Genomic DNA, 12695 nt, shown 5'->3' on the forward strand with positions numbered 1-12695 from the left:
AGCCGAGAATTTCGGTAAAATCAATGACATACTTTTGATTATCATGAAAGCTTCATATTGTTTCCTGTGAAATTGGAATTCAAAGGTAATTATACAAGATGTCTATGTATTATTAAAGCTGTCTTTCCTTTCTGGAAGTGTATACAGTCAAACTTTTGTGAATGTGAACCATAAAGCTTTTTCTTTATGTACTACTAGAATATTATAAGTTTGGACAATCTTTTTTCTCTGGCCTTTGAAAAAAACCATTTCCACAGAAAATATAGTATTATCCGCAAAAAAGAACTGCCTCACAAATAAGTCCCTGCCCACCAACAAATCCTGCCAACAAATAGGCAAGTAACCACAAATAATGAAACCCCTGCCCACAAATAAGTCCTACCCAAACTTTAATACTGTACACTATGGGAGGGGGCTTATTTGAGGATAATTACAGTACTAAACTTTTACACTATGGGAGGGGGCTTATTTTAAGCTAAATACAGTACTAAACTTTTACACTATGGGAGGGGGCTTATTTGAGGTTAAATACAGTACTAAATTTTTACACTATGGGAAGGAGCTTATTTGGGGCTAAATATGGTACTAAATTTTTACACCATGGGAGGGGGCTTATCTGAGGCTAAATATAGTACTAAAATTTTCCACTAAGGGAAGGGCTTATTTGAGGATAAATATGGTAGATGATTCTGATGTAATTATATCAAGGACGACAACAAATCAAGAAATTAAACAATTTCCCAGGTTGCTTCAACAGAGGTATCAATGGTACCAACACAAGATCTTGTATGAAAGTGTTCCCAAGCAACGACAAGGAAACACAGGTTTTTGTTGTCGCATCAAACCCAGATAATTTCAATTGAAAATCAAACTGGTTGAGTAAGGATCAATAGTTTGTTTGCCTGCCAAACTTTGTGGAAGTGTGACATCGGTACGTGCAAGCCCTGCAATGATATATTGATGAGAAGGGTCGAGTACACAATCAATATCTCTATGATGAATGTATCACATGACGATTCTTATTTCACCCCATGCATGCCAGTTACAAGGAATACTGTCACATACACAGAGGGCAACAAAAAAAAAAGAAGTCGGAATCCTGATGGAATTGTAACTATATCGATTGGAAACCTGAAATGGTACCACTACTAGAGCTCTAGTATCTGTTGTACTGGTATCGCTTCAATTTCATTCATGAATGACACCAAAAACATTCAATTGGAAAAAAATGTGCAAAAATATGGAGATCTGTAGACTTTCAAATATTTCATAATGCAGGAGTTTGTTTTCAGAGTTTCATAACAAAAATTGATTTTTCCACCTTCTCATGCACTTTAAGAACTTCACACAGAAAAAAGTAAGCTCTCAAACGACCTTGATCAAATATCAAATTGCCTTCACAAACAAAATTCAATCAGAGACATTGTCACCGTGGTTTTCTGAGTAGCTATAGCAACGGCTTCAACTCCCTAGTAATAGCTGTTAAAGATTTTTTTTTTAAATCACTGAATACAAAAAATAACATCACGCAAAAAGTTTCATATTGACAAGAAAGTGTCAGTACTGAATATGTGCATGGTATAAATGATAATAATTTCTGTAAAATCAAATTAAAAGCTTTTATTTCCTATTTATGTTAAATATATGAATCACTATGCACAGAATTAATATTCAATATCAACTTATACAAAATCATTCCAGCACAAATTTATAAACTATATAGTCAATTTAATTAAGAAATCTAACGTAAATCACTCAGGTAATAGTATAAAGAGACAAACATAGAGGACATTTATGGGGTTAATAAGACTGATCAGCCAAAGAAATTACTGAGTTTAACACAGTGAGAGTTAGCAGGGAAATGGGGTAGAGGATTATAATGGGACATATTGAAGGGACACCTCAAGGACAGAGTGTATTTGAGGTAAAAAAAGATAGGGACCAAAGTAAAAGGACACTTGGGACCATGTTTCCTAGAGATATATACTCAGTAATAAGACATTTGATACCCATGTTACCACAACCACCCTGATGGTCCTAATGGCCACGTCGGCCTTAATGTGTTGTGGTCATGTGTCTCTGTCTGTAACCTCTGTATCATTTACTCCACATCAGACCTGTTTTCTTCACAACTACATTTTTCATCAATCACTTTTTGGGAGACAGTCTTGGTAGCTTTTTCTCCTAATCTCAGGCAGGGTGATGTTTTCTCTGTAGCCTTAAATTTGATACATATGTTCTTGTCAGTATATAATTTTCTTATATTGAATCCCTTGATCTAATATTAGGTACACACATACGTATATTGTTGACTTGGAGACTGTCCTGGAGAAGCCTGTTCTAATAGACAGAATCTTATTTTCTGGGGGTGTGGGACTATTTGTAAGAATCATCATTTTCTCTGTGACAGTTGCTCACTGCCTTCCAACCCTGATACATGTTCAGGAGTATTATTTTGGCTGTGACAGTCATAGCAATAGACATGGGATACCACAGTAGGTATATCATGTGACCTGGGATGAGGATGGCTGTCATTTTGATGTTTGCCAGACTCCAGTCGCCATGGTGACACATCAGTCCCACCATCTTGTACAAACAAAGCAATCCCACTAAGAGTTTGGGACAGCTCATCACATGCTGGATCAGACTCTCCAGTTGACTGACAAACAACAAGTGATCCCACCTACCAATGTCATATACAAAATACACAGTAAAAATTATTGAGCCACTTAACTGAGATCCTGAGCATTGAGCTACTTTATCAAGACCTACAGTCATACATTGTATCATTTCATTGAGACCCTGAGCCATAATTGAACCATTTTATTGAGACCCCTGAGCAATATATTAACCAAGATTTTTAAAACCCTTTACCAAACATTGAGCCACTTTATTAAGATCTCGAGCCATACATCAAGCCACTTTATTAAGATCTCAAGCCATACATCAAGCCACTTTATTGAGACTGAGCCATACATTGAGCCGCTTTATTGAGAGTGATCCTGAGTCATACATAAATTGAGCCACTTCATTAAAATCTGATCCATACATTGAGAACCCTTATTAAGATGCTGATCCATAACTCGACTTTATTGAGACCCAGGGGGGCACCTGAGCATTAAGAACCTTTATTATTCCTAATCCATACTCTAGGACTCAATGCCATACATTAGGAGACCTGGAGCAATAAAGAAGAGACCACAGACTTTGGTGGTGTAATTAATTTATGTTTAATACAAACGACAAAATATTTCATGACACTCTCTGTAGCACATGGAAAGGCCATAGAGTACATTGAAGAAAAATGCAAGGTTTCCCCATGCTTCAAGTTGTCAGTGTTGTTGTGTACAGCATAAATAAATCAGTTGTATACTTGTGTGGGATAAACACATGGTGACAAAACATAGCCTCGAAAAAAAAGCAGTATAGTCTTGAACACAAAGGCAGTACAGTCTCTGGCACAAAGGCTGTTTGAGAGACATTCTAAAGTGGACAGTCTACTTTATCAGATAGCGTGTCGCCAAAGTTGATGAGAATTCTGTAGGACATCCTACCATTTATTAGCAGCTGTACAAATTAAAAAGAAAGCCCTGGTGAACGTCATTAGAGGTGTGTAGAGTGTACTACACGTGAGGTGATGGTTGTCAACGATAATTTGGTGATGTGTTCTTGTGCGTCCAAGCTATTGGTTGGTAATTTGGTGATGTGTTTCATGGCAGAGACGCGCTCTCATCTCCTGTGACCAGCGCCGCGTGCTGCGTGATAGGACACAAATGTGTCACCACGACGATGAAGACTTATTTGTGTCTTATGTGGTTATTCTGTTACCGTGTCCCCCAGATTGTCATCAATATTCTTCTATTGGATTGGCTCTCTCCTGTGATGGGCTTGCATGACAATAACACGTAACAGATGTGTATTCCATCAGAGTCTTATCGTATTGCAAAGACGCATCATCTCTACCACAACCACCACGGTCAATGGTCTCCCCTGACACAAGCTCTTTGTCAAACCTAAAAATCCTTTATCTCCATCTTGGAGACACATAATCTTTGAAATAGGAGGAAAAAGTGCAGGAAAAGTTGCCAAGGCCCCAAGACTGTCCTAAGGGTAGGAGAGATGTCTTTCCTACCCATCAGTCGTGGAAGGGTATCGGCTGTTATCTCTGACGTTAGAATCTAAAGACAGACTCCCGAGACTCCACGTATACAAAACATATACCATCAACGTTTTCAGCCTGACAAGTAAGAAATAGTATTTGGCACCAAACTGCGATGGCACTGTGGCGCTTTACTGTTGATTGCTGAGTAAAATGGTCCCGATTTACAGGGAAGCTTTCATCATCACTGTCTCCTACACTTGTTGTACGAGACAAATTTCCAAATTGCTCTTGTGAGAATTGTGCCACCTCTGTACCATGAACGAGGTGAAATAAAGTGAATAGAACACACTCAATCCATCAAAGCTGTATATATTTCTACCTATCCATTCTCTCTATATGTCGTAGACAGGGAGAAAAAAACACTTGTATTTTAGCATTAAAAGAAATGAAATGTACGAATGTGAACCCTAAAAAATTGACACCTGGGATTTCATTTCAGTAAAAAATGTTATTTTTTTGGTTGTTTTTCAAAAAGTGAAAAAATAATCTCACAATAATCAATGAAAGATTTCTTTCCTTATCGAAAGTTATTAGTTAAAACATTCTAAAAATCTAACTGTTCAATCTTTTGTCAAAGCTTAAACTTATCTGACATTTATAAATATGTACTCAATTTTTTATTCTTGATTTCATAAACCTTACAAAATCTTTTCAACTTAAAATTGACGGCAAAATAATGTAGCTTTTGAAAATGTTATGGTATGTTTACATGTATACTGAGAGACATATGGTATAGATTGTTTCATAATTAACAGCTGCCAGAAATTAGGACGACACAAAATGGTACAAATAGGACCTAATAAGACAATAAGCTGGAGGATATAAAGAGTTCAGTATAAATTATATCTGATTCTAAAGTGATGAAAAACATCAATTTGATTTGATAAGATGATAGTGGCGACACTGCGAGTTCCTGAAATTTAACTCAGATGTTGGATGAACACTGGTTAGGAATCGTAAAATAAAAAATTCTCTAAGACAAGCCTGTTACAAATTTGGCGGTGATGATGAGACAGGGAGCTTGCTTTGATGGTTAAATACATAACAAATGACAAGTTTGTTTCCGTCCCTCGTGTCTGTCTGCAAGGATGTTTGTCGTGTGAGGCACTTATGATGGTAAATTGTGTTTCCTGTTGCCATTAAGGAATACTGGGAAATAAAGGACAGAATCGGTGAATGAAAAGTGTGAGAATCTTGTACGGCTGTTAGAAAACGTTTATGAATGAATTTATCCCCAATACTAATTGCTTGTCATCTGATTGCGTCTAATTTACCAGCAGTGCATTAGAATTGGGCATTGCATGTTCTAAGGCACACAAGACCAGCATCTCCTGTGAGAAAAGTCCTGTTCTCACTGTGGTGGTTGCCAGGAGGAAATGGCAAAGCAGTCAGAAAAAGAGGTGTAATTACATGATTTGTGGACCCTCAAAAATGTCTGTATCCAAGTAAAGACTTTGACATAATCAGATGAAATAGATGAATTCTAGACCTTTAAAAAAATGTCTTTATGATAGGAGCTTGTTAGGATGAAAAGTCTGTATCTTAATGATACTCCGGCATTTGGCCAGTGACATTTACAGAACCCACTTCTGGCTGGAGTCACAATATCTAATTATCTGATCTTCAGTACATCATCTCAAGTCCTTTGAGTACCAAGGAGGGGGTAGTGGGCTTATGGTGATCCCCTGGAGTATCTGAACACCCTCTGGGTGTGGGGTGTCCCAGAAGGTGGTAGCATTCACCCAGATAAGAAAACTATAATCCCCTATATACATACACATGGGGAAAGCACTCACAATCACACACATCACTTGATGACAGACCAGTGGCAGGGAATTCCAGGGGGAGAGGGGGCACCTGCATGACCATATATGGTCACTCTGACAGGCCATGGGTAGTGGACCTTGTTGCCATGACAGTGCCCATGCTGGTAGTGAGATCCCCAGACCAGCTGTGGGAATTGTGATAAGCCAGATAATGCCTATAACAGCTCCCAGCTGTCCCATCTTGTCTCCAAACCTCCCCAGTCAAAGGCTGGTTTTAGAGGACTTAATGGGAGATAACTGATTGTAACCCCTTCAGTTGATCTGTGTGATACTATCCCTGTTGAGACTAATGGCATTATTTACCTTCCCTCTCACATCACAGATCTACAAACTAAACATTAACAGTTTTCCATGTCCAGTGAGATCAGAGGTCTGGAAAGGTTGATATATATAAGGGTCAGTCACATCACAGAGATTAAGACAGGCCTGTTTCCCACATACACTTTTTGTTGAGTTTGTGAAAGTTCCTCATAGATATTTTTTTATTTCAGAATTATAACTGTCACTTATAAGACTTTTACACTTATATTCTATTACATAATAATAAAGCCAAATATCTTTTTTTTTATGATTTTTTTTTGTTTGCATTCAACTGTCTTCCAGGGATGCCCAACTTAATGATATCCTGGAATAATCCAGTCAAGTAATAGTCAAAACTGAGGTTCGAATTTGATATCCAACCTATAAAGTGACAATAATAGTTAAAACTTGGCTTCAATTTGAATGTCTTGCCAAGGAATAACAGCCCTGTAGTCAAAAATAGGTGGGGGAGTATAGGAGATTCTAATTTTCTTTGATATGGAGGAGGTGAACAAGTAGAATCAAGACATCTCCCCTACTTTGATAAATTATGATCCAACCTAGATTAAACATAAGGTCCCCGACAACTACAGACTTAGGTGCCACTAGCAGGTCCCCCCACCTGAACCTCCTGATGTACAGATAGCCAGCTGTACCAGGACTACTGACATCCTGTTTCAGCTGCTGTCAAAGGCGAGAGTGGGATGAAGTAGGGGATGTAGCCTGTAGCTAGGGTGCCTGGAATCTGGGGGATCACAAGACAGTCAGGAGTTACATGAGAAGGACAAGCCTGCTGTGAATAGATGGTGATGCACTAGGGGAACAGATAGATTATCTAGGCATTCCCTACTTATCTGATTATCCCTACACAGTATTTACCCTGTCTCTTCCCCCACTGATCTACCAGTCTTCAATGACACATAAATATTTTTGTGAGGGGTCTCTGACCAAGATGGACCCTCCCCTTTCTTTGTCTTGGCATTACAACAGATGTCGCCCCAGGGTTCCAGTCCATCACCCCAATGTCAACAATCACATCCCACATGTCAAACAGTGAACCTAACACACAACATCCCATCCTGTACCAATACTAAGTATTGATGGTCAGTGGAACATACTTATTGGTCAGCAGTTCACACCTCCATATAAAATATCTACCTAATAATAACACCATTTCCAATCACCCTTTGGGATATCAAAAGGGAAAATAGTCATACTAGGGGTCACAAATTTTTGGTAAAGGTCAGAAATAGCCAGTGTTAATTTTGGAGACGAAATACAAATATTTTGGATGATTAGACATGATAAACAAGTTTTTGTCTCCATTAAAATGTAACTCATGAAATCTTCACAACCAAAATGACCGTTAGAATGAGATATGTATTCAGTATATTGCCATTAAAATCTTTTACACACAATCAACAGTAAATGAAAACAGAAAGGACAAGTCAGCAGCGACACTCGAGATACACATTTAGAAATATGTTCTCTTCTCCAAATAGTTTGCATTTTATAGCTTTTTAATTTGATGAATTTCAAAAAATGAAGTTAATCAAACGGAATAGCTCCTTCAAACTCAATTACCCCATTATAAGCTTATCGACTGTGCTGTTACAGCAGTGAGTGTAGGATGTGAGTACATGGCTTGTTCCGTTTTATGACTTTTCAATTCTCTCAGCTGAAGCGGTGAGTAGATAGCTGCAGTAGAGGGGGAGGAGGAGGGGGGGACATGCTGTCACAATACTAGAGCAGGTACACCTGTTGGGATTGTCTTAGGTAGCCCTGACAAGCTACAGGAACTTAGCCATCTATCATTCTCTCATTAACTGCCAATCTGCCTATCTTCTTTCCAAGTAATTACACACTTAACAGTCTCTGATAAAACTTTATGGGGACGTGATGGATACAATGATTGCTCCCTATCCACTGATGAATGCAATGATCCTTCCCTCCCATCAAGTATCAAACAAATCCCTTTTTTCCTCCACTTTCCCTTTCCGATCACAAGACTTCCTTCATACATTGGGTAAAACTGTCATCAACCTTTTAATATTACAACAATTGGTATTACCATTGTTTATTTGCTTGTCAGAGAAAATTGAAAGTGCTATCCATTCTTAAATGTCACAGAGCTTTTATAATTTACAAACCATTAATAAAGAGTCAATCCGGAAAGCAAGTGATCGCTTAATCATGTCTGGAACATGACAATTGGTCGTTGATGACCTGGTAACTCTGTTGATTCTATGTCTTAACATGTTCAATAAGAGTTATCAATGTTTGTCCTGGCGGTGCGGAGGACAATGTGAGAGGATACAATCCCAGGCTGGTGTCGTCGTCCCATGGATTGGGTAGGACGAACGCGCCTATTGAAATCGATGCGGACAAATCAATGTAAGATTCTAGAGGGAATGGACTTTGACAGAGCGCGACTATTTAGGGAACCCTATACACACTCAATTATAGACTAGGGGCCGGGAGACTGCCGAGAGACGGAGGACACAGCAAGGATAAAGTGTTACAACATGTTATTTTGTGACATTAGACCAATGACAAATATTGATTAAGACCCTATGATATGTCATTCCAGCATAATAATTATATCTTCACTGTACAAACAGCGAGTTCTACACTAATATTTACAGCTCTTTGCTTGATGGGGCAGCCATGGTACTGGGGAGTGTAGATTTCTGCCGCTTCCCCAGTCACCGTGACAAAGATGGAGAAGCCATATAAACAGTTATCTATCTCTATGTGTGCTGGGAGCTTCCTGTAGACACTTGGTCGTGTGCCAAGCCCATAATTACAGTTCACATACACAAGTCAGAGGATCTTTGGGGCAGGCGACTCCCTCACTGAGGAGGGGTCTTGTGTGTGTGTGCTGGTATGCCCTGACAGGCCCACAACATCCTGCCTATGGACAGCAGCCGTCAATCGCCCAGACTAGCAGACCAAGGAACAACCCCCTATAGACCAATAAAAACTCATTACAACTTTACTGTAAAAAAAAGTACCTTTCAGTCAAAAAAATACTTAAAAAGGAGAAAGAATCGAGGATGCAAATATCAACTCATAATAAATCATATCAAACTAAAAATGTCACAAAAGTATTTCCATTCGAAAAAAAGACAATAAAAGTTTGATTTTGTGTGTGCATCGAGAGGTAACAATAGTTTTGAAGATAGACTATACTTAGGTATTACAATAATATTTGTTTTGGAGAAATCTGTCAACTCTACATGCTACTACATACAGTTTTCTACACAAAAAAACAATCAAAGAAGAAAATGGATCTGGTGAGATAGAGAGAATGAAAAAATGCCTAAGAATACATGTAGAAAGGTTTAGTATATAATAGAAACCAAAAAGAGTCTGTATGACACAGATCCTATTTATATGACAATGGCTATTCTGATATACATTGTACATACGAACATTCTCAGTAAATGAAAAAAGAAAGAAAAAGTCTTGTAGCGTATCTTAGATTCTTTCCGGTGTAACACACTGGACAAGCTTACGCCTAATTTTCCCACAGTGTCAAAAGACAAAAATGTTAACTTTTTTTTTATCTTTCTTGGCCATATTAGCTGGTACGCTTCTTCACAGTACATTACAGACTTCTGTCAAATCTTTTCTAAGCACTAAAAGTTCACAAAACTTCAAGTAAAGGAGCATCAAGCTATCACACAGCATACCTGCTGTCTATGTGAAACTTCCTCGACATCTGCACTGGCTGCATCTGTTTTTCTGTAGTTACGATTTTTTGTAATTTTTTTTTAAAGTTCCAACTTCCTCCAAAGTGTTTGAAGACAAATGTTTACACTTACATTGACAATGTGGCCAGGGAAATTTGACTAAGCACCAAACTACTGTTATGTTAACCTTCTTCACAAGTGGTTCCTAGTTCTTACTGCCAAATGTTGGCACACAAATTTCTTAAACAAACTTTGCTTTTAAGCGAAACGATCAACATTTGAAATCTCATCATTACAGAGGGGGGAAAAAATTAGAAAAAAATTAAAGAATCATTCAAAAAGGAACACTCTACTACCAGATGAAAAAGAAAAAGCTGGTTAAAATTTCTATTAATCTATAATATGATTTAGAACCAACTTGATGCTGATTTCTTATAATTAGGTACTATCAATTTTCCTCTGAATATTTTCTGTCATAAGGACATATTTTCGACTTTTTGTTTGATACTTCATGGACAGATTTAGGTATAGTAAGATGTAAATTAATACAAGAACATAATATAAACAGATAATCAAGAACCCCCTTTCTGTCTTCCTGTCTAGGTTTCCTTGGAAACACAGGTCTGAATGTCCAGGTGATAGAAGGTGTTGTAATGGCTAGTTGGGTCGGTTAATAAGCAGCCCTAATTTCCTGATCTTTCCTTTACTGGACTAATGATCCGGAACCACACTGGCACAATGTTACAGCCTAATGCCTTTTACATGCATCAACACTCGACACAAGCCATTATTTACTCAAACACAATGGAGGCTGGGAACAGCTCCCTCTGCTTCAACCTCCACTAAACTCAATGATCCATTCACCAAACAAATCTAAATGTTATTAAAAGGCGAGTAACTTCAATTAATTTTCTCAGCAAATATGATGAATACTGATTTTCATTTTTCACTGAAGATATTAAATATGTTGAGGTCCCTATATAAGAGCAAGGTCACGAACTTAAGATCAAGGTCATAAACAGAACATATTTGTTACATTTTTATCCAATTAAATTCCTTTAAGATGAATTATAATGATGGGTCTAATTTACATAATTCTTCATATTTCACAAACAATATTATTTTATCAATTTAAAGTATGAAATTGTTCCCTGTTATAGCAACATCAAAAGGAAATATTTTACAAATCAATGTCAATTAGATAAGTTTTAGTAAGACAGAGGATATCAAAGATACTGACCTTGAGAAAGTGAAAGGTCAAGTAAATATCAGCTGTTCTTTCTCACTGTGAAATTCCCTTAAAAGATATATGTCACTGGAAACACTTACATCCTTGAGTCATTTTACATCCAAGGTCAAGTTTGAACTGACCACTTGGACTGTCCACTCACTTAGATATCTTCATCAATGACTAATGAATGCCATAAATTACTGATGACCCATGAAGATGACTGAGTGTCCATCAGGACTGAAGGGTGTTAGGGAAATTTTCTGACCAGTAGGGGTCAGTGTGGTCAAGGGAGACTGACCACCAAGGGGGAATGATACAGACAGATTTGACTATAGGTCAACATTTCCAGCTGTGGGATGGTCAACTAATGGCATCTTGATTATTATTTCTCCTCAAATAAAGATAAAAACTTTTGAGCGTTACTTATGTATACTTTGAGAATTTCGTATGCATATTTACTAAAATGTCTCCATAAAATCAAAACAAAACCATTGTTTTCCTTTAAAACTTTTCTTTTGCAATTAAAACAGATATCACACAGCAAATATACCCATTTGATTTAGTAGTTACTGGTTGGACTTTGGTTGGTCAGTCAGTCGGTCAGTCGTTTAGAGTTAAAAGTCCAGAGGATAAACAGTTACAGATGGACAGGGTCAAAAATACATTAGTGGTATATGTCAGCACAACTTGACCCCTCGAGGTAAAAAGGATTCTCTTCTTCTTGACCCCCACTGTGGTGTTAATACAAAACACAGGTACATTAATGGCATAGGACCTTGTTTTGGAGTACCAGAATGGTATATTTCAGGATACTTTTTAATTTGTTTGTAGCAGAAACTATCAGGACTACCTGTATTTTATTGTACTGGAAACTATTAGGACTACCTGTGTTTTATTGTACTGGAAACTTTTTGGACTACCTGTATTTTATTGTACTGGAAACTTTTTGGACTACCTGTATTTTATTGTACTGGAAACTTTTGGACTACCTGTGTTTTATTGTACCGGAAACTTTATGGACTACCTGTGTTTTTTGTAACGGAAACTTTTAAGACACCCTATATCTATTTGTATCAGACACTTTCCGGACTAAGGTACCTGTATTAAAACTGAAAATTTGAGAATACACTCTTTTTCTTTGTACGTGTGAATCATTTAGGTACTTTCTACTCTGGTACTTCTTTTGCTTCAAGACTGGCTACCAGCCACTAAGATTTTGTTAAGAATTGCCTGGATTAGTTAAATAGATCTTCTAAGAGGTCAAAATTGTCTAAGTCTCATTTTAATTTGTAATTTTGATATTCTCAAAATAGGGGGCAGCCTTCTTTAAACTAAAAACAGACTTTCTAATGATGTTTCTCTCCCTCTACTAAACAGGACACCCCAACAGAGCACCAGTGTTAAGACCAAAGATCAGGACACCCTCTCCTCCACACCATCCTGTACTAAGCACAAGGTCCCTGCATCGGACACACATGTCC

General features: G+C 37.6%; 1 protein-coding gene across 3 annotated transcripts in view; it reads right to left on the reverse strand.

Annotated features, from left to right (window-relative positions):
* LOC117334227 (zinc finger protein basonuclin-2-like) overlaps window positions 1-12695 on the reverse strand; it is an 88522-nt gene that overhangs the window by 22564 nt on the left and 53263 nt on the right. The window contains exon 1 of one of the 3 annotated variants that reach the window (XM_033893722.1): window positions 11224-11424. The exons of the other annotated variants lie outside the window; for them this stretch is intronic. The gene's annotated coding sequence lies outside the window, so the exon portion shown is untranslated. Of the gene's footprint in view, window positions 1-11223; window positions 11425-12695 lie in introns of those variants that run through there. 3 annotated transcript variants of the gene reach the window in all.

This window comes from Pecten maximus, chromosome 9 (genome assembly GCF_902652985.1).
Source record: "Pecten maximus chromosome 9, xPecMax1.1, whole genome shotgun sequence".
Classification (NCBI taxonomy): Eukaryota; Metazoa; Mollusca; class Bivalvia; order Pectinida; family Pectinidae; genus Pecten; species Pecten maximus.